This window comes from Hordeum vulgare, chromosome 4H, assembly GCF_904849725.1.
Source record: "Hordeum vulgare subsp. vulgare chromosome 4H, MorexV3_pseudomolecules_assembly, whole genome shotgun sequence".
NCBI lineage: Eukaryota > Viridiplantae > Streptophyta > Magnoliopsida > Poales > Poaceae > Hordeum > Hordeum vulgare.
This window is the reverse complement of record NC_058521.1, coordinates 455,873,641-455,900,584: the sequence shown is the minus strand read 5'-3', so window position 1 is coordinate 455,900,584 and position 26,944 is coordinate 455,873,641. Positions and strand designations below refer to the sequence as shown.

General features: G+C 46.2%; 2 pseudogenes; both read left to right on the top strand.

The window, feature by feature from the left end:
* The first annotated feature begins 3,942 nt into the window (after positions 1–3,942).
* LOC123450611 lies at positions 3,943–5,354 on the top strand (annotated as a pseudogene).
* An 11,214-nt stretch (positions 5,355–16,568) lies between these two features.
* On the top strand, positions 16,569–26,465 carry LOC123450610 (annotated as a pseudogene).
* The last annotated feature ends 479 nt before the right edge of the window (positions 26,466–26,944 follow it).

Genomic DNA, 26,944 nt, shown 5'->3' with positions numbered 1-26,944 from the left:
TGTGTTGGGGCTGATAATATTTCGCACCTCGGCTATCTGAGGCTCGGTGAAGGCGGCAGCTGGAGGCGTCTCCTCAAAACTAAACGCCTGACAACACTTGTTGCAATTGGGTTTCTCCGCGGTACCAGCTAGATCGCGGTCGTCTTTTGCAGGGTTGGGTTCTTGAGAAGGAGGCCCCAAGAATTCCTCACCGTACCCATGTTCGGCAAAGTACTTATCGACCTTGGTAAATGTACCATCGTCGTCGTCCGGAACCTGTGCCATATGCATGTCCGGTAGCGTTGCGGTGGTCTTGCCATGGCTTGGCGCCGGCACGACTAGCGGTGTTGTCTATGGGGTGGTGTCCCCCGCCCCCAAACGAATCTGGCTCTTCGGCCAAAGCAAGGGCCAGCTTAAGCAGGCGCTGAGGGTCATCACATCATCTATGTCGGCCCCAGCGGGGTGGAACGGAGGTAACAAGTCGTCGCAGCCTGGCAGCACCTGAACCAGTTGAACCCTATACATGGTGGGTGGCATCGCTTTACCGTGGAACATGGGGTTGCCCGGTTGAACGATTCTGCCCTTGGCGACATCGATCAACTCGCCGCCCATGAAGTGCAGGAGAGTGCATGGAACGTCGGCGCCAGCGCCCTGCGAAAACATGTAGGGCGTCACGGGATGCCCAGTCAAAGGCAAGGAGATGAAGTCATCGGCCGAGAGAGGCTTAGTTACCGTGATGGCGTCGAGCTTGGCTAATGTCGAGGCACCGCCAACGGCAGGCGTGCAAGTGACGGAGGGGCCGCTTGCCGCCGAGGTGCCGGCCGGCGCCGGAGACACCAATGGCGTCGCTTGCGTGTTGTGCGAGTTGCTGGCCGTGAAGCTGGGAATCGGGGGCGGCCCATGTTGGCCGCCCGCAATCCACGCCTGCAGCCCCTCAATCAAGGTAGTAACAATGGCGGTGATCACCCCTCCCACTTGGTGTTGCACTAGCTCTTGGACCATCTCCGGAATCTGCGCCATTTTTGCCTTGAGTTCTTCAACCTCGCGCGACTGGCTTACCAAGTTGGTATTTCTCTCCTTTCGCCCACCATCGTTATAGTATGACGACCATTTCGTGGACAAGCCTTTGCCGGCCACACGACCAGCTGAAGACGGCTTACTGGACTTATCCTTGTTTTTCATTATGTTAAACGCCCTATTTAAATTGGTGTCCCAATGGGAGCTCTGAGACGACCCCGCGCTACTGCTTTCAGTGTCCTGCGGAAGGAATGAACCATTTAGAAATTTGGCTTCATTAGTTAGAATGCAACCATATGGAGCTAATTACGTGGGGTGTATTCCTTACCAGAACACGCTCAAGCGCCCTGGTCTTCGCATCCGTGGTAAGCTCCTTTGTTACTGGGTCCACCTTGTACCGGGCCGTGACATAGTTCCTGGTCTGCTTGTCACCGTATTTCTCGAAGCAGGGTGGTAGGCCTTGCTCGGCACGCTCCGCGTCCTCCTTGTCCCATATAGGTTCCGCCACTCTGTAACCGTCGGGACCGAGTTGGTGGACCCCTAAGTTCAACTCCCGCATTTCTTTCCCCCATTGACTTGATTCCGCGGTTGCCTTCCTCTCGCACTTGATCTTGAACTCCTTGTAGTCATCTTCGCTGATCGAAGGATTTTTCGCCTTGATCTTCTCATAACTATCACCTTTGTGAATCATTCTCTTCACCACGCTTCTCCAAGTAGATAGGGCCTTGCTCATCTTCGTGAGGGCGGCACTGTTCACTTTATTCCTTGAGAGGCGTGTGTTTGCGACATCACCGGGGAACTTGTATCGTTCGTGCAGCTTCGTGAAGAGGAGGTTGCGCAAATTCCCTCGGTCCTTATGCCTTAGGTTCTCGGTGTTGATCGAGACAGTGCTCCGAAGAATGCACCCGAGCTGAACCGCGTACCCCTTGACTATTTCTTTGGGCGCCGTTGGATACCCGTCGGAGTTCACTTCAGTAAATTCCTCCTTTACGGTGCTGAGCACGTTCGGGCGCCGGTCCTTCCGTTGCCTCTTCGATTGGCTGCCATCTGTGCGTGCGCTGCCATCATCAGTGGTGGCATCCTCGGCTGCACCATCAGTGGTGTCATTCCCGACGCAACTAGGGGTTGTGAACTCGGGATCGGTGTCTTCCGCGGCGTCCTCATACCGGTGAGGTTCTTCCTCCATCTCGTGGGACAGCTTCCAGAATGGCTTGCCCGAACCGCCGGCCTCATCGTTGTGGGCCATGTTTTGCTCTAAATAGGAAAAAAGTTTGGTCAAAAAGTTGGGCCTAATCACTTGGCTCTATTGCCACCTATGGTTTAATGCAGCAAGAATAAAGGGGCAGTTGATCCTACTTAATTAAGTAATAAGATACCCCGGCCCATGCATTAGTCGCAAGTACCCCATATGTCCTATTTTTAGCAAAGTCATGCTAAAATTCACGGAAAATTTCAGCATGACCTTTGCTGAAAATAGGACATATGGAGTACCCAAATTTGCCGGAACGGAAGTTAATCAACATTCCGGCAAACTCAAGGGCCTCTTGGGGTACCTGCAAAATCATCACGACACGATGGTCGGAGAGCTCGGAGAAGGGTGAGCCCGGGCTCACAAATGAATATCCCAAACTACTAATACTACTACCAACTTTCTTGCATGTGCACAACTTTCTTGAACCACCTTTATTATGTTGCAGAGTCATATAAGGATGAAACTGATAAGAAAAAAAGGTTAAATACAACATGTTAAATATGAAATCGGCAAGAAATCTTGGCAGGCTTGTGAAATAAGCCTCTTGTATCAATGCTAGTGAAATAAGCCTCTTGTATCAATGCTAGTGAAATAAGCGGGCAGAGTCACATTATGTGTATTTAAGCCCAGGGGGTGATGGAAGTAGAACAAATGACATCTCTACTAGAGTGCCAATTCTGGTTTTGGAGCATCGGGTTCGGTGGCTGACCATGGGCATAACTAGTTAGTAGTATGAGTTTTTGTTTTACAGAGTTTCAAGAACCTATGTGCAAATATTACTTGGTAGTTGCTGGTCTTTAGCAATGAGCCTGTCTTGAATAGATCTAAATCAGATATTCCCAGTAGATGTTTTACTCCAGCAACGAACGAGAAGAAAGGCGTGCTACTTAATGGCTCAAACGAGACCCCCTCTCGTGGAGAGAGTGGTAGACTAGGGAGTGTTTCTCCCGTTGCCAGATCACAGAGTCACAAGTTTCTAACTCTAGATTTACAGTTAGCGTCTCGTGAGAATGCCAAAATCAACTCAAGTTCCCCTGTCAAGAGAGAGAAACTAGATCAGGGGTTTTCTATTTTTCCTTCAGCAAGACCTCCCAAGGATGTGCAAACAACAAGTGGCACAGAATCTTCTTCTAACGCTAGCTTGGGAAAACTATTTAATTTAGATCTTAATGTATCACCGAACCCGGTTGATCAACTTGAAGGTTTGCCTACAATGCAGGCTGGCTTGAACATACCCCATCATAGAATCTTTCAGCATCAGAAAGCACATGTTCCCTCAGTGGCACCCTTTTCTTCAGTCAACAGTCAGCTGAGTCTAAATATTGACAATACTCTGAAACCGTCGAATGCATATCAAATTTCTAATAAGAGTGGAGCAACTGATGTTACCTTAGATTTGCAACTTAAACCACCAACCAGACTTGAGCTTGGTATAAGCTGGAAAGGTCTTGCTCCTGATCCAGAGTTAAGCCTCTCTCTATTTGTGAAACAAGCCTTTCAATGTACGAACTTGAAAGAACTATTGAGACTTCTGCAACAGTTCAGAAAAGTAATGATCAATTCTCTCTATTATCATTTCTAGTTCACATAGTTTGATAACTTGGATGAATAAAGGCTATTGATGTAGAAAAAAAGACACTTTACAATACCAAGCACATCAGAGCAGACATTAGCAATATATCACAGAGAAGTACATGCCGATTAACAAGCTTGGGCTTAGCAGTAATATTCTGGGAAATTATTTTCTTGAAGCCTGAAAAAACTGGCTTTCCTCTTTAAAAACAGAACCAAAACCATGACACGGTCACTTAGAAAGCGATGACGACACCGGGGCAGTTCAAAAAAGCTGGCTCAACGACGTGCTCAGCCTGGGGCAGCACCGGACGTGGAAGCGCATCTACGTCTCTTGGTCCAAGTATGTACTGTACGTCACTAGTGCTAGTCGCAGGAATGTGAATTCAGAAGACAACTGGTTGATGGGAATTTTTTTTGTTTTTGTTTTCTGAACATTAGGGCGAAGAGAGGGGATCGAGTTCTTGATCTCTGCTGCGGGAGCGGGGATTTGGCGTTCCTTCTGTCTCAGAAGGTCGGCCTGGACGGAGAGGTCGGTGCTCTGCTGAAATGTCGGATTGGCTTCAGTGTTCAGAATATCCAAGCAATCTTATTTGGGTTGTCAATCTCATGGTACCAACCTCTCTCGAATGTCACAGGTGATGGGCGTCGATTTCTCAGGGCAGCAACTACAAACTGCTGCTAGCCGTCAGGACCAGCGATGGAAGGCTTGCTACAAGAACATCAAGTGAGCACCCCCAATGTGAGAGCTTGGGAATTCTGAAGTTCCTGTTACGTGCAGTTTTTTTCCAATTAGGATATGCAGAATGTGTTTTTATTTCGATCAGCTTTTACGGGAGGACGACGTGGCCTAATCTAACTACTCTCCCCCTGATTTCACCGGTGGGACCGTCCTCTTTAAGTAAATTCCAACCAATCACTCTTAATGAGGCTGTAAATCTTCCGTAGAACGCCCGTACGTGTAGCATTACTCCTTAAATAATTGCCTAAATAGATAGAAGCCAACAAACAGAGAAGCAGAGCAAGACGTCTACAATATGATTGATGCAACATTACTAGTAACAGATAGAAGCCAACAAACTGTAAGAATTCTGTGGAAGTGAAGGATCATCCACAAAATTGAAACAGATTGATGCAACATTACTAGTAGTATTCATTTAGATCCAGATGGAGAAAATAGCATGGTGCTGAGAGCACATGACAATATGGTCACAATAGTAAGGACTCGGCAGAAACAAAACTGGGAACATACACACGTACGCGTCAGATTGAAGGAGCGACATTAGCATTTCTTCATAAATTTTCGGGTGCTGAACACGATTACTCAAATCTGAATAACAGTGCAGAGAGGACAATTTCTTCCAAGACGACAGTCAGAACATAAATCTAACTACAGCACAATTTCTTCCTAAATGTGTTTTTCTTTCGATCAGCTTAACAACCGGACCGCTACTTCGATGCTGTTACAGTTGGTTATGGATTGCGCAATGTGGTGGACAAACCCAAAGCGATGCGAGAGATTCTGAGCTCCTAAACCTAACCCTAGGTCACTGCCGCGAGGAGAAGGGGATGAACGGGAGAGGTGGAAGACGACTCACCGGAATCTGAAGAAGGAGCCGTCGGTGGCGCTCTGCTACTCACCTCGTCGAAGCCCAACCACGAACGCGGAAGCCGTCGGTCACCGCCGCGAGGAGAAGTCCAACCGGAATCCCCCACGCCTCCGGCGCAGCCGCTGGGCTGGGCTGGGCGGCGGCCCTCTGGATCGAGCCGGGCGGCGCCGGAACCTGGGCCGAATCCCACGAACCAAGAAAGAAAGCAAGCAGGTCCGGCAGCGGTCGGCGAGCGGGGAGACGGCGGGCGCTGCTGTTTGGTGGAAAGGGGTAGGGGGAGGCCGCGGGAGAAGAGGAGGGCGCGACCCGGCTTAGGAATGGCGCGCCCCGAGCGGTGCGCCATTAGAATGTTTTTTAGACAGTAATGGCGCATGTATATGAGGTGCGCCTTCTCTATGTTGTTAACCTCCGAAGTAGCAGCGCAGTGGTCCGTGGGTTTTGCCTCCTAGCAGGAGGTTGCGGGTTCGAATCCTCTTCCCCCCTCTTTTTTTTTCCTTTTTTTCTATGCATTGTTTTCTTGTGCTGGTTGCACCTTGGTTTGAGAAGTGCCTAGTATTTTTTTTTGATGTTTGCAAGTAGATGTCTAGTATTTTTTTATGTTTGCAATTAGATGCCTATGAATATCTAGTGCCTCACAACAACATTTAGTGCGGTGGAGCGAGGGAGGGTGCGGGGGGTGCTCGGCGGCGAGGGGGATCTTGCGAGGGGTGATAGCTATTTGTTCATATTGAATATGAAAAAATATCATCAAATTTAAATACAATCGATCTTAGCTAGCTATTTGTTCACAATCTTCTTGCCCTTATTTTTCGTAAATGGAGTTCTTCTCTTGAACGGACGTCCTTTAGGTAGGGTGGTCGTGCTTCTTCTTGTGGTGTATGCTGGTACTTCATCATCGTCGTCATGTTCCATCTTCGGGTCGCCGTACTTGTCGAAGTCTTGCTCATTGGCGACTCCATCCATTCCTATGATCTTCCTTTTGCCTCTCCTCACGACAACACGACTGGGCTTTGGCGGGTCGGTAGTGAAGAAGCATTGGTCCACTTGGGAAGCTAGTACCCATGGCTCATTTTTCGCGGTGACGTTTGTGCCCGCGGTGTTGGATTTGGCTTCGGGTATAACCATGGTGGTGAAATACCGGTCTTCTTTTATGACGCTCTTGGCCCATCTGACACGGAACATCGGGACCTTCTCTCCAGCGTAGCTCAGCTCCCAGATCTCCTCGATCCTTCCGTAGTATCTGTCCTTGTCATTACCGGTGCAGGATTCCATCGTTACCCCGGAGTTCTGATAACCATCGCTCTTCATGTCCTTTCCCTCGGTGTAGAATGTGTAGCCGTTGGTATCGTACGCCTCATACGTCATCAGGTTGTGCTCGGCGCCCTGTGACAGGCCAGGTGCTATGTGTGCTTCTCTGGCTGCCAAACGGATTGACTCCATCGGTGCTCGCGCCCAGCACGATGTTCCTTGGATCGTCCCCAAATTCTGGGTATTCGTAGTTCAACGCTTGCCACTGGCTCGCATCCTTAGGGTGACTCAGCATCTTGTCTTTTTTATTTATCTCCGGATCATTTCCGTCATCTTCTCGCTTTTCTCCTCCCTATCCGCGTGCCAACGCAGGAGCTTTGCTACCTTAGGGTCAGCGAAATACCGTTGCAGACGAGGAGTTATCGGAAAGTACCACACCACTTTTCGAGGAGCTTTCTTCCTCTTCTTGTATCGACTGACGCCGCACACAGGACATATGGTAGACTCCGCGTGCTCGTCCCGATAAATGATGCAATTTTTCATGCACACATGGTATTTCATGTGCGGTAAATCCAGAGGACACACGATTTTCTTCGCCTCCACAAAACTGGTCGGGCACTTGTTCCCCTTGGGAAGACGTTCGTGCCAGAATGACATGTTCTCGTCGAAGCATGCGTCGGTCATTTTGTGTTTTACCTTCATCTCCAGAGCCATGAGCGTTACTTTCAGGCGGGTATCCTCGGGCCTGCATCCTTCATACAATGGAGTAACCGCGTCTATCTCCAGTTGATCCAGCTTGGCTTTCTCTCGGGCGGCAGCTCTTGCGTTATCTGTCTGCTTGAGAAGCAGCTCTTGAATATGAGGGTCCTGCACCCGGGCCATCGATGGTCCATCGTCATCTGCTCCGGCATCTTCATCTTCATGATCATGCCCTTCGTCTGCTCCGGCATCTTCCTCATCATCATGTCCGGCATCTTCTACATGATGATTGTGTCCTGGAGATTCTTCGTCTTCTCGCCCGCCCTCGCCGCGGTTGTCTTGATCATGCCCATCCTCATTTCTTTCTCGGCCCCCATGGACGACTTCATAATCATCTTCATCACCTTGCCACCGATAACCATCCATGAAACCTCGCAAGAGCAGGTGGTCCCGCACCTTTACGAAATCCGGGTCCATAAGGCTCTTCAGCTTGCATCTTCGACACAGACATCTTATCTCTGTCTCGTTCTTTTGAAGCATCTTGGCCTTCGCGGAGCTCAAAAACCTATTCACGATGCCTTCGGTCATCGTGCGGACCATGGTCGCCTGCGGGGTAGAGCAAAACAATATTTTAGAACCAAAAAAAAATTGGCATGACTTTGCCTAAAAATAGGACAAAAAAGAATGCATAGTGCCAAGTTCTCGCCGAAACGGAAATGAATCAGCATTCCGGGAAAATATTGGCAACTATCGCATTTCAAATACCGGTACCTGCAAACACAAACATATATGGACACCACAAACATATGCAACACAACAAACATACGTGAGGAGGAAGAGGCACCCGAGACAAGCTTGGAGGAGGAGGTGGAGAGAATGAAAGTGGGGAAAGTGAGTGTGGTAGGTGGCTGTCCAAAATATCTAGCTGGTCCCAGGTTACTAATGGCGCACCACCTACATATGCGCCATTAGTAACCCTGGTTACTAATGGCGCACCTCCTCTGGTGCGCCATTAGTAGTTCTGTAAAAATAATAGTAGTGGGGCACCATCAACAGATGCGCCATTAGTAACACTGGTTACTAATGGCGCACTAGCTTTGGTGCGCCATTAGTAGTTTGCAAAAAAAACCAAAAAAAATTATAGTAGTGGCGCACTACAAACAGATGCACCATTAGTAAGCAGGTTACTAATGGCGCACCAGGTACTGGTGCGCCATTAGTAGTTTTGCAAAAAAATAAAAATAAAAAAAGATAGTAGTGGCGCACCGAGAGTGTGGTGCGCCATTAGTATCCACCACACTAATGGCACACCTCACATGGTGCGCCATTACTATATAGTAGTGGCGCACTGCTTGTGTGGTGCGCCATTAGTATCTATATCATCTATAGCCCTTTTCCTAGTAGTGTGAGTTTGATGAGCAAACTCTTAATAGCCCTTGAGCCATTTTCAAGGTGCTCATAGTCCTCAAGGGGTTTAGCATGTGCAGCTTCAAGCTTATTGATTTTAGTTCTAAAATCATTAGCCACCTCGAGAGCTCTATCATGGGATTCCTGTAATCTAGATAATTCTAGAGAAAAGGTTTCCTCAAGAGATCCCTTGGTGGTTTATTCATTTTCAAGAGCTTGAGATAGCTCCATGATCTCATCGGCGTAATCACACCCATGACCTTCCATTGTCTCAATGGTGGCCTCATGTTCCTCGAGATGAGATTCAAACTCCTCAATGTATTTCTTGCCCTCAATGGCATAAGACATGATTTCCATGAAGTTGGAACGGGCAATTTTATTCTTTTGAAGATCTTTAAAAATAATTTCCCCCTTAATTTTTAAGGAAGCAATATTATCACTCTCTTCATCATTATCCTCATACTCACTATCATCAACATCATCATCATTAGATACATTGGGCTTCAAAGTAGGAGATACCTTTGAAGCCTTAGCCATAAGGCAAAAGTGAGAAACAATGGATGATGATGTAGGATCCCTTGAGGCATCATTCAAGGCCACATCTTGTTACATGGAGTGACGTATTTCCTCTACATTGTTAGCACAACAACTCGAGGAAATAGATACATTTTTATCATGGCAACAAGATATAGAAAGCATATCATCATGAGATTTAGTCAAGCAGTTTTTACATGATATGCAAGTACTATCAACACAAGCATGTAGAACATTTAGAGTGCTCGAAGTGTTAACGCCCAAAGATGAAGCATTACAATAATATAGTGGTGAAGGGTCATCAACAATAAGCCCATTATCATCATTACAATGATCACCAATACTCACCATATCATTACCTTATGGCAATCCACGTGTAGGTGAAGTAGATGAAGTTGAGAAGACAACATGACCAGACGTGTAGGGAGAACAATCATTCCTAGAAATCTTGAACACACCATATTTATCTTCAAGTTTGCCCACAACTCATGAGCATTCCGTAATGGCATGAGTTGAAATATAACTACATTGCTCAAAGCATAAAAGACCACATTAGAAGCTTGAGCATTGAGATAAGATTTTTCCTCATCCTCTAAAGATATATTTTGAGAATCCTTTGGAGGAGAAAACCCATATCTACAATTCGCTCTAAATTTGGATCCATGACCCTAAAGAGATTAAGCATGTGAATTACCCAAACATCAAAATTTGTGCCATCGATACTAAGAGTGTCAGAGAATCTTAATCCCCTAGTCGACATCTTTACTCTATATGTGGTTAAACCTAATAATGAGAGACCTAGTTATGATACCCATTTAAAGGATGTGGATGTCTCCTAGAGGGGGGGTGAATAGGCGCTTTAAAATAATTACGTTTAGGCTTGAACAAATGCGGAATAAAACTAACGTTTTAATTTGTCAAGCACAAAACCTAAAACAACTAGGCTCACCTATGTGCACCAACAACTTATGGTAAGCAAGATAAACAACAAAGTGATAGTAAGATATATAACAAGAAACAATATGGCTATCACAAAGTAAAGTGCATAAGTAAAGGGCTCGCGTAAGAGATAACCGAGGCACGCGGAGACGATGATGTATCCCGAAGTTCACACCCTTGCGGATGCTAATCTTCATTTGGAGTGGTGTGGAGGCACAATGCTCCCCTAGATGCCACTAAGTCCACCGTGATCTCCTCACGCCCTTGCACAATGCAAGGTGTTGTGATTCCACTATGGGACCCTTGAGGGCGGCCACCGAACCCATACAAACAAAGTTGGGAGAATCTCCACAACTTAATTGGAGGCTCCCAACAACACCACAAAGCTTCACCACAATGGAATATGGATTCGAGGTAACCACAAATGCTCGGGGGAATCCTCACAACCTAATTGGAGACGTCCATGCTTGCCCGGAGCTTTACACCACAATGATTGAGCTCTGAGGTACCACCAAGCTTCTAGAATACCAAAGCACCCAAGAAAAACAAGTATTAGGGTACCAAGCACCCAAGAGTAATAAGCTTCTCAAACTTAACTTCCACGTATCACCGTGGAGAACTCAAATTTATGCACCAAATGCAATGGCAAGGGCACACGGAGTGCCCAAGTCCTTCTCTCCCAAATCCCTCCACAACAACTAATGCTATGGAAGAAAAAGAGAGGAAGAAAGAAGAAGAACACAAAGAACTCCCAGGTCTAGATCCAAGTTGTTCCCCGCACATAGAGGAGAAAGTGATTGGTGGAAATGTGGATCTAGATCTCCTCTCTCTTTTCCCTCAAGAACTAGAAAGAATCATTGGAGGGATTGAGAGTTAGCAAGCTCGAAGAAGGTCAACAATGGGGGGCAAACACGAGCTCAACAGATAGAGACCATTGGGGAAGAAGGGCCCCTTAAATAGGCATCCCAAAGTCCAACCATTATGCCCACAGGTCGTGCAGGAGTGGTAGTGCCTCTCATAGGAGCGGTACTTCCGCTTGCACGGAAGAAACAGGTCAGGAAGCCAAACAAACAGGAGAACAGGAGTGGAAGTTCCTCTAGAGCGGTACTACCGCTCTGGTGAGCGGTACTACCGCTCAGCTTAGATAGGGAAGAAATATAGCAGAAGTACCGCTCAGGGCGGTACTTTCGCTACAAACTTCCACCAAAAAACAATTGCTAAACAGAATCGAAATATCAGGAAAGTTAAGAGGAAGTAGGGACGAAAGTAGGGAGCGGCAGTACCGCGCAAGCATAGTACCTTTCAACTCCAAGCGGTACTTCCGCTTGAGAGAGAAAAACTGACGTGCCACTAAAACTGCCATACCTTTCGCATACCAGCTCCAAATTGAGCAAACTCAATCTTGTTGGATTGAGGACGGCAAGGTATCGAACAACGACTAGAAATCTTAAGAACACGCAGTTATGAAAATGCCAATGATATAAAGATGTGAAAACTTTTATGAATGAAGAACCGGCAAACACTCCTATCATCAGAAACATCATAGAAGATGCATATGTGTTGGAGCATATATTGAGCATATATCTCCATATGTGGTTTTGGTACTTGATGACAATTCCTATGGACTAATGGTTGCCTTAAGTTACATTTATAGGATTTGTCCATAGGCACTTCTTGAAGTCCATCTGTTGGGTTCAAGGAGTTTATATGATGACCAAGATGGTATTCAAGGTATTATCCAAAGAATGGTCATAGAGACGCATGGTTGATCAAGATCTCAGACAAAGAGTAAATCAAGATGATCAACACACAAAGCCCACAAGATGTACCGAGAGGGATCAAGTGATCCCATGGTATGGATTTGTCCATAGGCACTTCTTGAAGTCCATCTGTTGGGTTCAAGGAGTTTATATGATGACCAAGATGGTATCCAAGGTATTATCCAAAGAATGGTCATAGAGAGACATGGTTGATCAAGATCTCATACAAAGAGTAAATCAAGATGATCAACACACAAAGCGTACAAGATGTACCGAGAGGGATCAAGTGATCCCATGGTATGGTAAGCATTGTCCATTACGTGTTTGTGTACTAACCCATGATCTTCGTGAGAGTTCTATGTGGGGGTTAGGTGTGTTTACATGGGCTTGCGTCAAAAGGAAGATCTCATACAACCCATGGAGTATGACGTCAAGTTGTGATCATCATCAATGGTTGATCAAGATCTCAGACAAAGAGTAAACCAAGATGATCAACACACAAAGCGTACAAGATGTACCGAGAGGGATCAAGTGATCCCATGGTATGGTAAGCATTGTCCATTACGTGTTTGTGTACTAACCCATGGTCTTCGTGAGAGTTCTATGTGGGGGTTAGGTGTGTTTCCATGAGCTTGCGTCAAAGGGAAGATCTCATACAACCCATGGAGTATGACGTCAAGTTGTGATCGTCATCAAGATTGCGATGTGCAAGTTCAAGTGGATCAGCACGAAAATAGCATGCTTGAAGCTTGCCGTCCACTATGGTGGTAATGGACTTGTGAAGATATGCTGAAGAGTGGCTCACCCATAGTGAGTATGGGGGAGCAATCAACTAGTGTTCATCAAGCCAACACAATCAAGAAAGGTGGTCCATCTTGAGGAAGCCAAGATCATCATCATCTAGCTCAAGAGGATGAGGTGCAAGGTATAGGTTTGCCCTTGATAGGTTTTCTGGTTAGGATAGATTGTTGTTCTATCAAGGGGGGCTCTCAAGTGAGTAGCTTGATCGTATCGTTCGTTGAGAGCTCAAACCATTTGCATCCTTGCATCATACTTCTTGGTTCTTAGTTGGTGTTTCTCTTTGTGAGTTTTAGAGCTTATGGTCATCTTCATGACAAGCTCGAGTTCATCGAAAACGGAGTCCATATGCATCTACTATGATGTTTTCGATGTTGGAGTTTTTGCCGGTTCTTCATTCATAGAGATCTCACATCTCTATATCTTTGGCATATTCATAACCGCATGGTCTTCATTCATAGAGATCTCACTTCGTTTTCGATGAATTCGAGCTTGTCATGAAGATGACCATAAGCTCTAAAAATCACAAAGATAAACACGAAAAAAGAACCAAGAAAGATGTTGCAAGTATGGAAAAGGTTTGAGCTCTCAACAAACGATACAATCATGCTACTCACTTGAGAGCACCACTTGACAGTACGGCAATCTATTCTAAAATAGAAAATCTATCAAGGACAAACCTATACCTTGCACATAGTCCACTTGAGCTCGGTGATAACGATCTTGACTTCCTCAAGATAGACCACCTTTCTTGATTGCGCTGGCTCGATGAAGACTTGTAAATTGCTCCCCATACTCCATTATTGGTGAGCCACTCTTCAGCACATCTTCACAAGTCCATTGGCACCACAATGGACGGAAAGCTTCAAGCATGATATCTTCATGATGCTCCACTTGAACTTGCACACCGCAATCTTGATGATGATCACTGCTTGACATCATCCTTCATGGGTTGTATGAGATCTTCCTCTTAACGCAAGCCCATGTAAATACACCTAAACCCACATAGAACTCTCATAAAGACCATAGGTTAGTACAAAAAAGCGTAATGGACAATGCTTACCATACCATGGGATCACTTGATCCCTCTGGGTACATCTTGTACGCTTTGTGTGTTGATAAACTTGATTTACTCTTTGTCTTAGTCTTGATCAAGCTTGTATCTTTATGATCATTCTTTGGATAATGCCTTGAGCACCACCTTGGTCATCATATAAACTCCTTAAAACCAACAGATGGCCTTCAAGAAGTGCCTATGGACAAATACTTCGAATATAACTTAAGGCAACCATTAATCCATAGGGATTGTCATTAATTACCAAAACCATATATGGAGGAATATGCTCTAGCTTCTGGGAATGAACGGCAGAGTGCGCAGCACGGGAGACTCCTCGAAGCCAGGAGGACGTGCCAGCATAGCGGCGGGGCCAATGGCCTGGCGCTCGGTTTCTTCCGTGGTAGAGCGTCCGTTCGAGCCCACTGGCATGCTCACTAGAGATGGCAGCGATGGGAGGACAGAAGGGGAGACGAGGATTGCGCGGCATCGAGGGGATACATGCATCCATACGAGCCACCGCGAGGGCTCCGAGTTGGACTAGGATAGGAGTCGACCCGAGCCTCTCTCCGCCTGTGGCCGTCGCACCCATCACGATGCTTCTCACCACCACGCTCCTGAGGCTGGTCGTGGAAGCGGATGTGCTTGAACCACCTGGAGGCTCGACCCTTGCGCCCTAGCTCACCGTCGCGGCTACGCCGCACATCATCCTCATCATCATCGTGGCGGCCATGGGCGCCGTCGTTGCGCAGCACTTCCTATGGGATCGGGGTGATGCGCTTGCCATCTTCCACACCGTGGTGCCAGAAGAACTCATAGATACCTTTGTTTGCCCTTGGGTCATCGTGGTTAGCACGAGACAAGTCCTCGTGCAGCCCAAGGTGGACCAGCACGCGGTAGCGAAGATGGCGCCTCCCCTGAGCCGGCAGTGACAGTTGCATCACCCGTAGGATACAGTTCAGGCTCGTGGTCCAAGCCCAAATGCCCGGCATCCTGGCGTCTTCCTTGCGGGTGGAGCGAGGCAGGATGTAATCTCGCTCGTTGTCGACGCCGATGACGCGGCTGATGGTGTCTTGATTCCAAGCGTGCAGGGGGATGCCCTCCAGGCTGAGCTGCACGTGGTGGCACATCGCTTGGTGATCCGCATGAGGCTCCATGATCCATGGCTTGGGGTAGAGGTCGAGGCCATTGCATCGAAAGTTGCCACGGGCAATGGCAGTGTCGAAGTGATGCGGGTGGACGAACCTGGCGAGGAAGTCCTCCAGAAAGTGGCGCGCCACTTTGACCATCGCGAGCGGCATGTTGAACTCAAGGTGAAGCACCTCAGCGACCGCAGAGGACGACGCCGAGTGACGGGCGCCCCCAGGGAGATGAGCACGAAGATGCTGGCAAGGGCATCCGCCCACACCTACATGTTAGGCGTGAGTGGCGCCACCATCGTGCCCATGACCGGCCATGAGCGCGGGTCTCTGATCTGTGGTAGGAGCGGGTCGGTGGAGCACGCGATGGCGCTGACGGCTTGGTGAAGGGGCGAGTTGAAGAAACGGTCGACCGCTGCAGGGGCGCCATAGACTGACGAGCAGGGGCGGACGACCATGCATAGTTCTAGCAAGCCCGCGCATGATGCCCCCACCTAGATCAAGCGTTGCAGCGCACGTCCTCCGTGCACTCCGTGATCCGATGAAGTTTCAAAAACAGAGGAAGCACTTACCTATAAGGCAAGGGGGATTTTGGTATGCCAGTGGACACAGGGAGCAGATGGGGGGGTCCGTCCGCGGGGAGCCGCGTGCCGGTCCAACGTTATATCTAGCCTGGCTCCAGCTCTTTCGGCCGTAGGGCACTTGAAGGTGGGTGGCGGGGGCAGCGCGCGACCCGGAGGTATGACGAGACCGCGTCGTTGCTTCGCCCCTCGAGTTGTCACCGACATTGAAGAAGAGGCCTCATGAATGCGTTCATCAGGGGAGACGATGATGGACGGGATGTGCACGCCTCCGCCTTGCAAATCAGGCGACGTGTCCAGCACCACCCCAGCCTTCAATGCAGCCTGGATCGAAGCGTGCGAGGACTGTGAGGCCACAACCTGACCAGATCTACACGATGATCGAGCCAAATATTGGACAGGTGATGAACCAGCCCCCGCGGCAACAGGGACCACTACCGGGATGAAACCTTGCGGCAGCTGGGCCGACGGAGGTGGCAGCTGGGAGGGCCTCAGCGAGAGGGAGGCGGGGATGGCCGGCACGATCGGGATGGCCCGCGCCGGGAGGGGTTGGTGGCGGAGCGGGCTCAGAGGGGGCTGGTCGCATGGGAGAATCGTTTCTCCAAAAAATATTCATCATTAAGGACAGTAAAACTGAGCCTAAATCAAGCTCTCTCGACGATTGGAGTTTTTGACCGTTCATATTTGTGATCTGGATGTTTCTGGCCATTAGATCTCGTGTAAAAAATGTTCTGACCCATTATGCTCAATCTGGCCCGATTGTCGTGTGGGCTGCTACTCAAGAGGTCGAAACGAAGGCCTCTGGTACACTGTGTCGTCAACCAGTCCGTTCCAGCTCTTCGCCAATCCATCCAGCCCAACCGCCGCCAATACATAGAGTCAGGAGGATGTGCACGGCCACTGTGGATCGATCTGAGCCACAACCTCGCCGCAACTGCAAAATCCCTCCTTGTCGTTGCCCTCATCCATGGCAACCTCGATGTCGCTGCTTGCCCTTGTCAATAGCCGCGCCATGGCCGTGCGCCCTCTTCACGCCTCGGTGGCCTCGGGAGAGGCGGCGGCCGCCACCATAGACCGGCCGGCGGAGCGGAGGCCGGTGAAGATAATACTTCCGAAGAAGAAGCATAGAAGTGGTCCACGGGGATGGAGCCAGGGTCGTATGGCGGCGGCCCAACCACCATCGAGCCGCGTTAGTACTGGATGGGGAAGGAGGACCGCAACCCCATTTGCAACATCGACGACTTCATCTCGAACAAGAACTTCCTCCGTCACATGGAGCACATCATCACCAATGGCAGCACCGACCCGCCTGCCGCCATCCCCCGCGTCATGCCGGTAAGCCCATTCCCATAGCCGACCAGGCAACAAGGGCACGCTCTTCTTAGTTCCACATCTTAGTGATTGAACTGGACTGGCCCGCATCGCCCATATGTTTCGAGCATCAATTTTCTGCAGTGGTGTCGTGGTTATTGTTATTATAAGCTCTTAACCAAGCAAATTGTTTGAGCAGGAGGACGAGAACTCACGGTTTCTAAGCATCAACCGCGCAATGGACCTTGACAGGTTACTCTCACCTCATCTGCTCCTCACTTGGTGTCCCAATAATTGTTTCAAGGGTTTTGTAACATAGGTTGTGCGTTGTACTGTGGATGTTGTTTTGAGCAACGAGCTTATGGCGCCAGCCAAGTCAATCTTGAAGACCCAGCTCGCGGCTACCCGATGATACGTCTCAAACGTATCTATAATTTTTGATGGTTTCACGCTGTTATCTTGTCAACTTTGGATGTTTTGTTTACCTTTTATATCTTTTTTTGGGACAAACTTATTAACTCAGTGCCAAGTGCCAGTTCCTGTTTTTTCTGTGTTTTTGACTCTTTTCAGATCGGATTTTGGAACGGAGTCCAAACGAAATAAAATCCCCAAAATGATTTTTTCCAGAACGGAAGAAGATCGGGACGCTTGAGGGCCAAGCAAGTGGGCCCACAGGGAGCCCACAAGTCGTGTTGCCGCGGCCAGGGGGGAGGCCGCAGCAACCAAGCTTGTGGCCTCCCCAGTGCCCCCCTGCCCATGGTCTTTGGCCTATAAATTCCCTAAAAATCCAGAAAAAATCAGGGCGTCCACGAAAACACTTTTCCGCCGCCGCAAGATCTCATCTGGAGACCCTTCCCAGTGCCCTGCCGGAGGGGACTTTGGAGTTGGAGGGCTTTTTCACCAACATCATTGCCCCTCCAATGACTCGTGAGTAGTTCACTTCAGACCTACGGGTCCGTAGTTAGTAGCTAGATGGCTTCTTCTCTCTCTTGGATCTTCAATACAAAGTTCTCCATGATCTTCATGGAGATCTATCCGATGTAATTCTCTTTGCGGTGTGTTTGTCGAGATCCGATGAATTGTGGATTTGTGATCAGATTATCTATGATATATATTTGAGCCTTTGCTGATTTCTTATTTGCATGATTTGATATCCTTGTAAGTCTCTCCGAGTATTGGGTTTTGTTTGGCCAACTAGATCTATGATTCTTGCAATGGGAGAAGTGCTTGGTTTTGGGTTCTTACCGTGTGGTGACCTTTCCCAGTGACAGTAGGGGCAGCAAGGCACACATCGTGTAGTTTCCATCAAGGGTAACAAGATGGGCTTTGTCGTAGATATGAGATTGTCCATCTACATCATGTCATCTTGCTTAAGGCGTTACTCTGTTCTCATGAACTTAATACACTAGATGCATGCTGGATAGCGGTCGACGTGTGGAGTAATAGTAGTAGATGCAGAAAGTATCGGTCTACTTGTTTTGGACGTGATGCCTATAGATATAATCATTGCCATAGATATCTTTACGACTTTGCGCGGTTCTATCAATTGCTCGACAGTAATTCGTTCACCCACCGTCTACTTGCTTTCATGAGAGAAGCCACTAGTGAACACTACGGCCCCCGGGTCTATTCACACCTATCGTTTCCACTTTTGCTTTTACTTTGCTTTGTTACTTTGTTGCTTTCAGTTCTCACTTGGCAAACAATCTATAAGGGATTGACAACCCCTTCATAGCATTGGGAGCAAGCTCTTTGTGTTTGTGCAGGCACTTGTGATACTCCTTCACTGGATCGATACCTTGGTTCTCAAAACTGAGGGAAATACTTACCACCGCTGCACTACATCACCCTTTCCGCTTCGAGGGAACACCAACGCAAGGCTCCAAGGCCGCGGGGAAATCCTTTGCATATTTGCCTAGGATTCCTGGTGCCGTTGCTGAGGAGTAAAGAACAGTCTCCCGTCAGCACTGTTTCTGGCGCCGTTGCAAGGTCTTTTGTTGCCGTAGCAAGAAGAATTTCTGGCGCCGTTGCCGGGGAAGGAGAGATCTATCCAAGTAGGTCTCACAAACTCATCTCTTGCATTTACTTTTTTGCCAGTTGCCTCTCGTTTTCCTCTCCCCCACTTCACATTTGCCGTTTTCATTTGCCTTTCTCCTTTGCCATTTTCATTTGCCTTTTTCCTTTTTTCTTTTTTCCTTTGCCGGTTTTCTTGCTTGCTTGTGTGCTTGTTTGTTTGTTTAAGTCATCATGGCTGAAAATACCAAACTTTGCGACTTCTTGAGTACCAATAATAATGATTTTATTAGTACTCCGATTGCTCCCGCTACTAGTGCGGAATCATATGAAATCAACGCAGCTTTGCTGAATCTTGTTATGAAAGAACAATTCTCTGGCCTTCCTAGTGAAGATGCCGCATCCCATCTCAATACCTTCATTGAGCTTTGCAATATGCAAAAGAAAAGAGATGTGGATAATGACGTGATTAAGTTGAAGCTTTTTCCTTTCTTGTTGCGAGATCGCGCAAAAACTTGGTTTTCTTCTTTGCCTAAAAATAGTATCGATTCTTGGGATAAGTGCAAAGATGCTTACATATCCAAGAATTTTCCGCCGGCTAAGATTATCTCCTTTCGTAACGATATCATGAATTTCAAGCAACTTTATCATGAAGACGTTGCACAATCTTGGGAGAGGATGAAGCTTATGATTAGAAATTGTCCCGCTCATGGCTTGAGTTTGTGGATGATTATACAAATCTTTTACGCTGGTTTGAATTTTGCCTCTCGCAATATCTTGGACTCCGCCTCAGGTGGAACATTCATGGAAATCACGTTAGGAGACGCTACAAAACTCCTAGACATCATCATGACCAACTACTCTCAGTGGCATACTGAAAGGTCACCTGCTAGCAAAAAGGTACACGCTATAGAAGAAATTAACTCGCTTAGTGCTAAGATGGACGAGTTGATGAATTTGGTTGCTAGTAGAAACGCTCCTTTAGATCCTAATGACATGCCACTATCTTCCTTGATTGAGAGTAGCAATGCTAGTTTGGACGTTAACTTTGTTGGTAGGAACAATTTTGGCAACAACAATGCTTTTAAAGGAAACTATGTTCCTAGGCCTTTTCCTAGTAACTCCTCTAACAATTATGGCAATTCCTACAACAACGCTTATGGAAATCATAACAAATTACCCTCTGATTTAGAGAGTAATATCAAAGAGTTCATCAACTCTCAAAAGATTTTCAATGCGTCCATAGAGGAAAAACTACTCAAAATTGACGATTTGGCTAAGAGCGTTGATAGGATGTCTTGTGCTATTGATGCTTTGAAAGTTATATGTGCTCCTCCCAAGGTCAACTTGGATGAAACTTTGAAAGCTATGCGTGTCTCCATGAATGAGAGCAAAGAAAGAACCGCCCAAATTCGCGCTAGGCATGAATGGTTTAAAAGGGTGCGTTCTAGTGATGCAAATCACAAAGATCTTAAAGTGATTGGTGTGTCTCCTCTTGAATCTTTGTTTTCGTGTGTCGAACCTATTGATGGAGGGGCTGGATATGAATCCACTTTGGTTGAAAAACGCCCCAATGATTCGGAGTCCACCTATCTTGATTATAAAGGTGTGGAGAGTGGAGTAGAAGAAATCAAAAAAATTGGTAGTAATGAAACTCCCACTTTGGATTTCAAGGAATTCAATTATGATAATTTTTCCTTGTTTGAATGCATCTCTTTGATGCAATCCATTGCAAACTCTCCACATGCTTATAGCCAAAGGAAAGCCTTTACCGCGCATATCCTAGACGCTATGATGAAATCTCTTGAAGAGAAGCTCGAACTAGAAGTCTCTATACCTAGAAAACTTCATGATGAGTGGGAACCTACTATCAAAATCAAGATAAAAAACTATGAGTGCAATACTTTGTGTGATTTGGGTGCTAGTGTTTCCGCGATTCCAAAGTCTTTATGTGATATTCTTGGTTTTCATGAGATTGAAGAGTGTTCTTTAATTTGCATCTTGCGGATTCTACTGTCAAGAAACCCATGAGAAGGATCGATGATGTTCTTATTGTTGCAATTAAGAACTATGTACCCGTGGATTTCATTGTACTTGACATAGATTGCAATCCTTCATGTCCCCTTATTCTTGGTAGACCTTTCCTAAGGACTATTGGTGCTATCATCGATATGAAGTAAGGGAATATTAGATTTCAATTTTCCCTAAAGAAGGGCATGGAGCACTTTCCTAGAAAGAAAATAAGATTGCCTTATGAATCTATGATGAGGGCTACTTATGGTTTGAGCACCAAAGATGACTATACGTGATTCCATCACCTTTTGCCTAGCTAAGGGCGTTAAACAATAGCGCTTGTTGGGAGGCAACCAACGAATCTATCCTTTTTCTTTCTGTTTTTTTTCCACACTTTCATAATTCTGTTATGATTGTGTTTTTGTGTTTCTTTTTGCGTTTGTGCCAAGAAAAACCGTTATGATTAGTCTTGGGGATGATCGTTTGGTCATGCTCGAAAAGACAGAAACTTTCTGCTCACGAAAAGAATTTTCATTTTTTTTCTGTAAGAGCTTTTGAGTTGATTCTTTTTTCTTCTGATTGCTACGCAAATTATTCAGACTGTTGTAATTTTTCAGAATTTGTGAAGTACCATAAGTATACGAAGTACACAGATTGCTACAGACTGGTCTGCTGTTAACATACTCTGTTTTTGTTGTGTTGGTTGCTTATTTTGATGAAACTATGGATAGTATCGGGGGGTATTAGCCATGGAAGATTGAAAATACAGTAACCCAACATCAACATAAGTATAGTTCAAGTTTGCTACAGTACCTAAGGAAGTGGTGGTTTGCTTTCTTATACTAATGTTATCACGAGTTTCTGTTTAAGTTTCGTGTTGTGAAGTTTTCAAGTTTTGGGTGAAGTTCTTATGGACAAAAAGATAAAGAGTGGCAAGATATCAAGCTTGGGGATGCCCAAGGCACCCCAAGATGATTCAAGGATGTCGTAGAAGCCTAAGCTAGGGGATGCCCCGGGAAGGCATCTCCTCTTTCGTCTTCAATCCATCGGTAACGTTACTTGGGGCCATATTTTTATTCACCACATGTTATGTGTCTTGCTTGGAGCGTCTTGTATCATAGGAGTCTTCTATTTTTGTTGTGTCACAATCATCCTTGCTGCACACCTAGAGAGAGAGACATGCACTCACCGTGATTTTGTCGAGCTTCACTTATATCCTTTGGTTAGACAATTCAGCTCACATGTGCTTCACTTATATCTTTTGAGCTAGATGCTTTTGCTCTATGTGCTTCACTTATTCTTTTAGAGCATGGCGGTGCGTGGCTTGGTAGTTGATCTATGCTTTGAAAGTAGTATCAAAAGGGGTAGTTATCCAAAGGGATACGAAAACTTCCACCTTCATGTGCATTGAATAGTTAGAGAAGTTTGATTCATCTCAACTAGTTTTGAGTTGTGGTTATGGTAATATTGAAATTAAGCTAGTAAGGTGTTGTGGATCTAGAAATACTTGTGTTGAAGTTAGTGATTCTCGTAGCATGCACGTATGGTGAACCACTATGTGATGAAGTCTGAGCATGATTAGTCTATTGATTGTCATCCTTTGTGTGGCGGCCGGGATCGCGCGATGGTTTATACCTACCAACCCTTCCCCTAGGAGTATGCGCTGAATGCTTTGTTTCGATTACTAATAAAACTTTTGCAACAAGTATATGAGTTCTTCATGACTAATGTTGAGTCCATGGTTTAGATGCACTTTCACCTTCCACCATCACTATCTTCTTTAGTGCCGTGCAACTTTCGTCGGTGCACAAAACCCACCATTAGCCTCCCTCAAAACAGCCACCATACCTACATACTATGGCTTTTTCAAAGTCATTCCGAGATATATTGCCGTGCAACTACCACCATGACATGTGCCACCACGTCTACATTGCCATTGCATGATCGTATGATAGCTAGCATGATATTTCCATTAATGTCCATGCCATGCTAGATCATTGTCATGGTACACTACCAAAGGCATTCCATATAGAGTCATCGTTGCTCTAAGTTTTGAGTTGTAAGTGCGATGATCATCATTGATGGAGCATTGCCCCATGTGAGGAAATAAAAGAGGCCAAAGATGCCCACCAAAAAAAAAATATTAAAAAAAAGAGGCCAAAGAGCCCATCCAAAAAAATGAGAGAAAAAGAGAGAAGGGACAATGCTACCACTTTTCCACACTTGTGCATATTAAGCACCATGATCTTCATGATGGAGAGTCTCTCGTTTTGTCACCACCATATAGCTAGTGGGAAATTTTCATTATATAACTTGGCTTGTATATTCCAATGATAGGCTTCCTCAAACTTGCCTTAGGTCTTCATGAGCAAGCAAGTTGGATGCACACCCACTAGATTTCTTTAAGAGCTTTCACATACTCTTAGCTCTAGTGCATCATTTGTATGGCAATCCCTACTCATTCACATTGATATCTATTGATGAGCATCTCCACAGATCATTGATATGCCTAGTTAATGTGACCATCTTCTCCTTGTTTTTCTTGCAACCTCCACCACACTCCACACCACTTATAGTGCTAAAACCATGGCTCACGCTCATGTATTGCGTGAGAGTTGAAAAAGTTTGAGAAAGTAAATGTGTGAAAACAATTAGTTGGCCAATACCGGGGTTGTGTATGATTTAGATTCATTGTGCAATGATGATAGAGCATAGCCAGACTATATGATTTTGTAGGGATAACTTTCTTTTGGCCTTGTTATTTTGAAAGTTCATGATTACTTTGCTAGTTTGCTTGAAGTATTATTGTCTCCACATCAATAGCAAACTATTGTTTTGAATCTAATGGATCTGAACATTCACGTCACATAAGAGGAGTTACAAAGGACATCTATGCTAGGTAGCATGAAAGCATAAAAAATTCATTCTTTATCACTTCCCTACTTGAGGACGAGCAGGAGTTAAGCTTGGGGATGCTTGATACGTCTCAAACGTATCTATAATTGTTGGTGGTTTCACGCTGTTATCTTGTCAACTTTGGATGTTTTGTTTACCTTTTATATCTTTTTTGGGACTAACTTATTAACTCAGTGCCAAGTGCCAGTTCCTGTTTTTTCTGTGTTTTTGACTCTTTTCAGATCTGATTTTGGAACGGAGTCCAAACGGAATAAAACCCCCAAAATGATTTTTTCCAGAACGAAAGAAGATCGGGAGGCTTGAGGGCCAAGCAAGTGGGACCACAGGGAGCCCACAAGCCCTGTTGCCGCGGCCAGGGGGGAGGCCGCGGCAACCAAGCTTGTGGCCTCCCTGGCGCCCCCTACCCTAGGTCTTTGGCCTATAAATTCCCTAAAAATCCAGAACAAATCAGGGCGTCCACGAAAACACTTTTCCGCCGCCGCAAGCTTCCGTTTCTGTGAGATCTCATCTGGAGACCCTTCCCGGTGCCCTGCCGGAGGGGACTATGGAGTTGGAGGGCTTCTTCATCAACATCATCGCCCCTCCAATGACTCGTGAGTAGTTCACTTCAGACCTACGGGTCCGTAGTTAGTAGCTATATGGCTTCTTCTCTCTCTTGGATCTTCAATACAAAGTTCTCCATGATCTTCATGGAGATCTATCCGATGTAATTCTCTTTGGCGGTGTGTTTGTCGAGATCCGATGAATTGTGGATTTGTGATCAGATTATCTATGATATATATTTGAGTCTTTACTGATTTCTTATTTGCATGATTTGATATCCTTGTAAGTCTCTCCGAGTCTTGGGTTTTGTTTGGCCAACTAGATCTATGATTCTTGCAATGGGAGAAGAGCTTGGTTTTGGGTTCTTACTGTGTGGTGACCTTTCCCAGTGACAGTAGGGGCAGCAAGGCACACATCATGTAGTTGCCATCAAGGGTAACAAGATGGGCTTTGTCGTAGATATGAGATTGTCCATCTACATCATGTCATCTTGCTTAAGGCGTTACTCAGTTATCATGAACATAATACACTAGATGCATGCTGGATAGCGGTCGACGTGTGGAGTAATAGTAGTAGATGCAGAAAGTATCGGTCAACTTGTTTTGGACGTGATGCCTATAGATATAATCATTTCCATAGATATCATCACGACTCTGCGCGGTTCTATCAATTGCTCGACAGTAATTCGTTTACCCACCGTCTACTTGCTTTCATGAGAGAAGCCACTAGTGAACACTACGCCCCCCCCCCCCCGGGTCTATTCACACCTATCGTTTCTAGTTTTGCTTTTACTTTGCTTTGTTACTTTATTGCTTTCAGTTCTCACTTGGCAAACAATCTATAAGGGATTGACAACCCCTTCATAGCGTTGGGAGCAAGCTCTTTATGTTTGTGCATGCACTTGTGATACTCCTTCACTAGATCGATACCTTGGTTCTCAAAACTGAGGGAAATACTTACCATCGCTGCGCTACATCACCCTTTCCGCTTCGAGGGAACACCAACGCAAGGCTCCAAGGCCGTGGGGAAATCCTTTGCATATTTGCCTAGGAAGTCCCTAAAGGCGTAGCCGAAGCAGAAGGATTCCTGGTGCCGTTGCTGAGGAGTAAAGAACAGTCTCCCGTCAGCACTGTTTCTGGCGCCGTTGCAAGGTCTTTTGTTGCCGTAGCACCCGACGTGGTCGATCCACAGGCACTAAGGTTATTCAATGAAATGCCTTGCCCTCAAAATTTAGCCTTATTCTCTTGCTTCTTGGAGATGTCAGTGAGTTGGGTTCTTTGAATTCGAATGTAGGCTGTCAATAGATCCACCTTCATTCGATGGAAGCTAGCTCTGACTTGACAGGAGCAGGAGCAATGGGTCTGAGCATCCAGGGAAACAACCTGTGGCATTGTAAGCTGTGGCAGTTCTGGCATGAAGGGAGGGCGCGTGGTGCCTGCCGTCGCTGGAGAGGACACGCATGAGAAGGAGCAGCCACTGTCCCGCTCCATACCCATGGCTGCTCCTGCTGACCTCCCGAACCTAGGTCCAAATTACCACCCTCGAACCCTTAAATTATTAATCCTCGAGCACCTTTGGAAGCCCAGTTTCACTGTCCATGTCGTCTTTGATTTTTGTATCGTTGCAGGGAAGAAGATGTGCCCCCAAAAAATCTGTTCCGTCCATCCTCTACAAGCCTGTTTTTGTACCCCTTCCGTACATCCCTATTTTTGATGGATTCACTTGATCCAATCTCTGTGTTCGGGGAAGAGGAGATGAGAGGATGGGAACGAAAAATTAGGGGCTTGCCAACTCTGATTTAGTGCTCTTTATATTGTGCAGGCGTTCTAGAGGAACATCACACCTTGCACGGCCTCAAGCGCCACTGCTCATCGCAGCTCGTCAGATTAGGCCGGTTCAAACAGTGCCTTAGGCACGCTAATACTATCCAAGGCATCCTTCGCGCTTCCACCCTACATCCACGGTATACATATCTCTCCCTAGGTGTGTGGGGCAGGAGCAAGCAAGAGGGCAAGGAGGAGCACGCCACTGTTGTGTATGTATTTTCATTTCATGATATATCCAAAACAGATTACTATAGATTAGTACCCATCACTTTTTCCTAGATTGGTGCTTATATGAAAAAATATTGAAACAACTCGTTTAGCTTGATTGGTTCTGAAAGCCTTTCATATAGATTGAAACAACATGTCAGATGGAAGGACAATCTAATGTTGTGCTAACCCGTTTTGAATTGTAGGCCACATCCCACATGATCATTTTGTGAGCACCAAACATATAGTGCTTGATGCTTATGTGTGCGTGTGCGTGTGCGTGTGTGTGTAAAAGCGTAGTAAAATCTTCTCTTAAGCTAGCCTGGTTTTCACAACTGAATGTTCAATTTTTATTTAAGGTACACTTTCCTACTGCTAGCCAAACTTATTAGAGCTTGTCATTCCATAAAATAAAACTTGTCAATTTGATTGTGAAATATTTATTTTGAGGGTCATCAATACCAAAATTTGTTCATAGTTATTCAGGTGCACTATTTGTTATACATGTTAGGCAAATCTCCCTCGG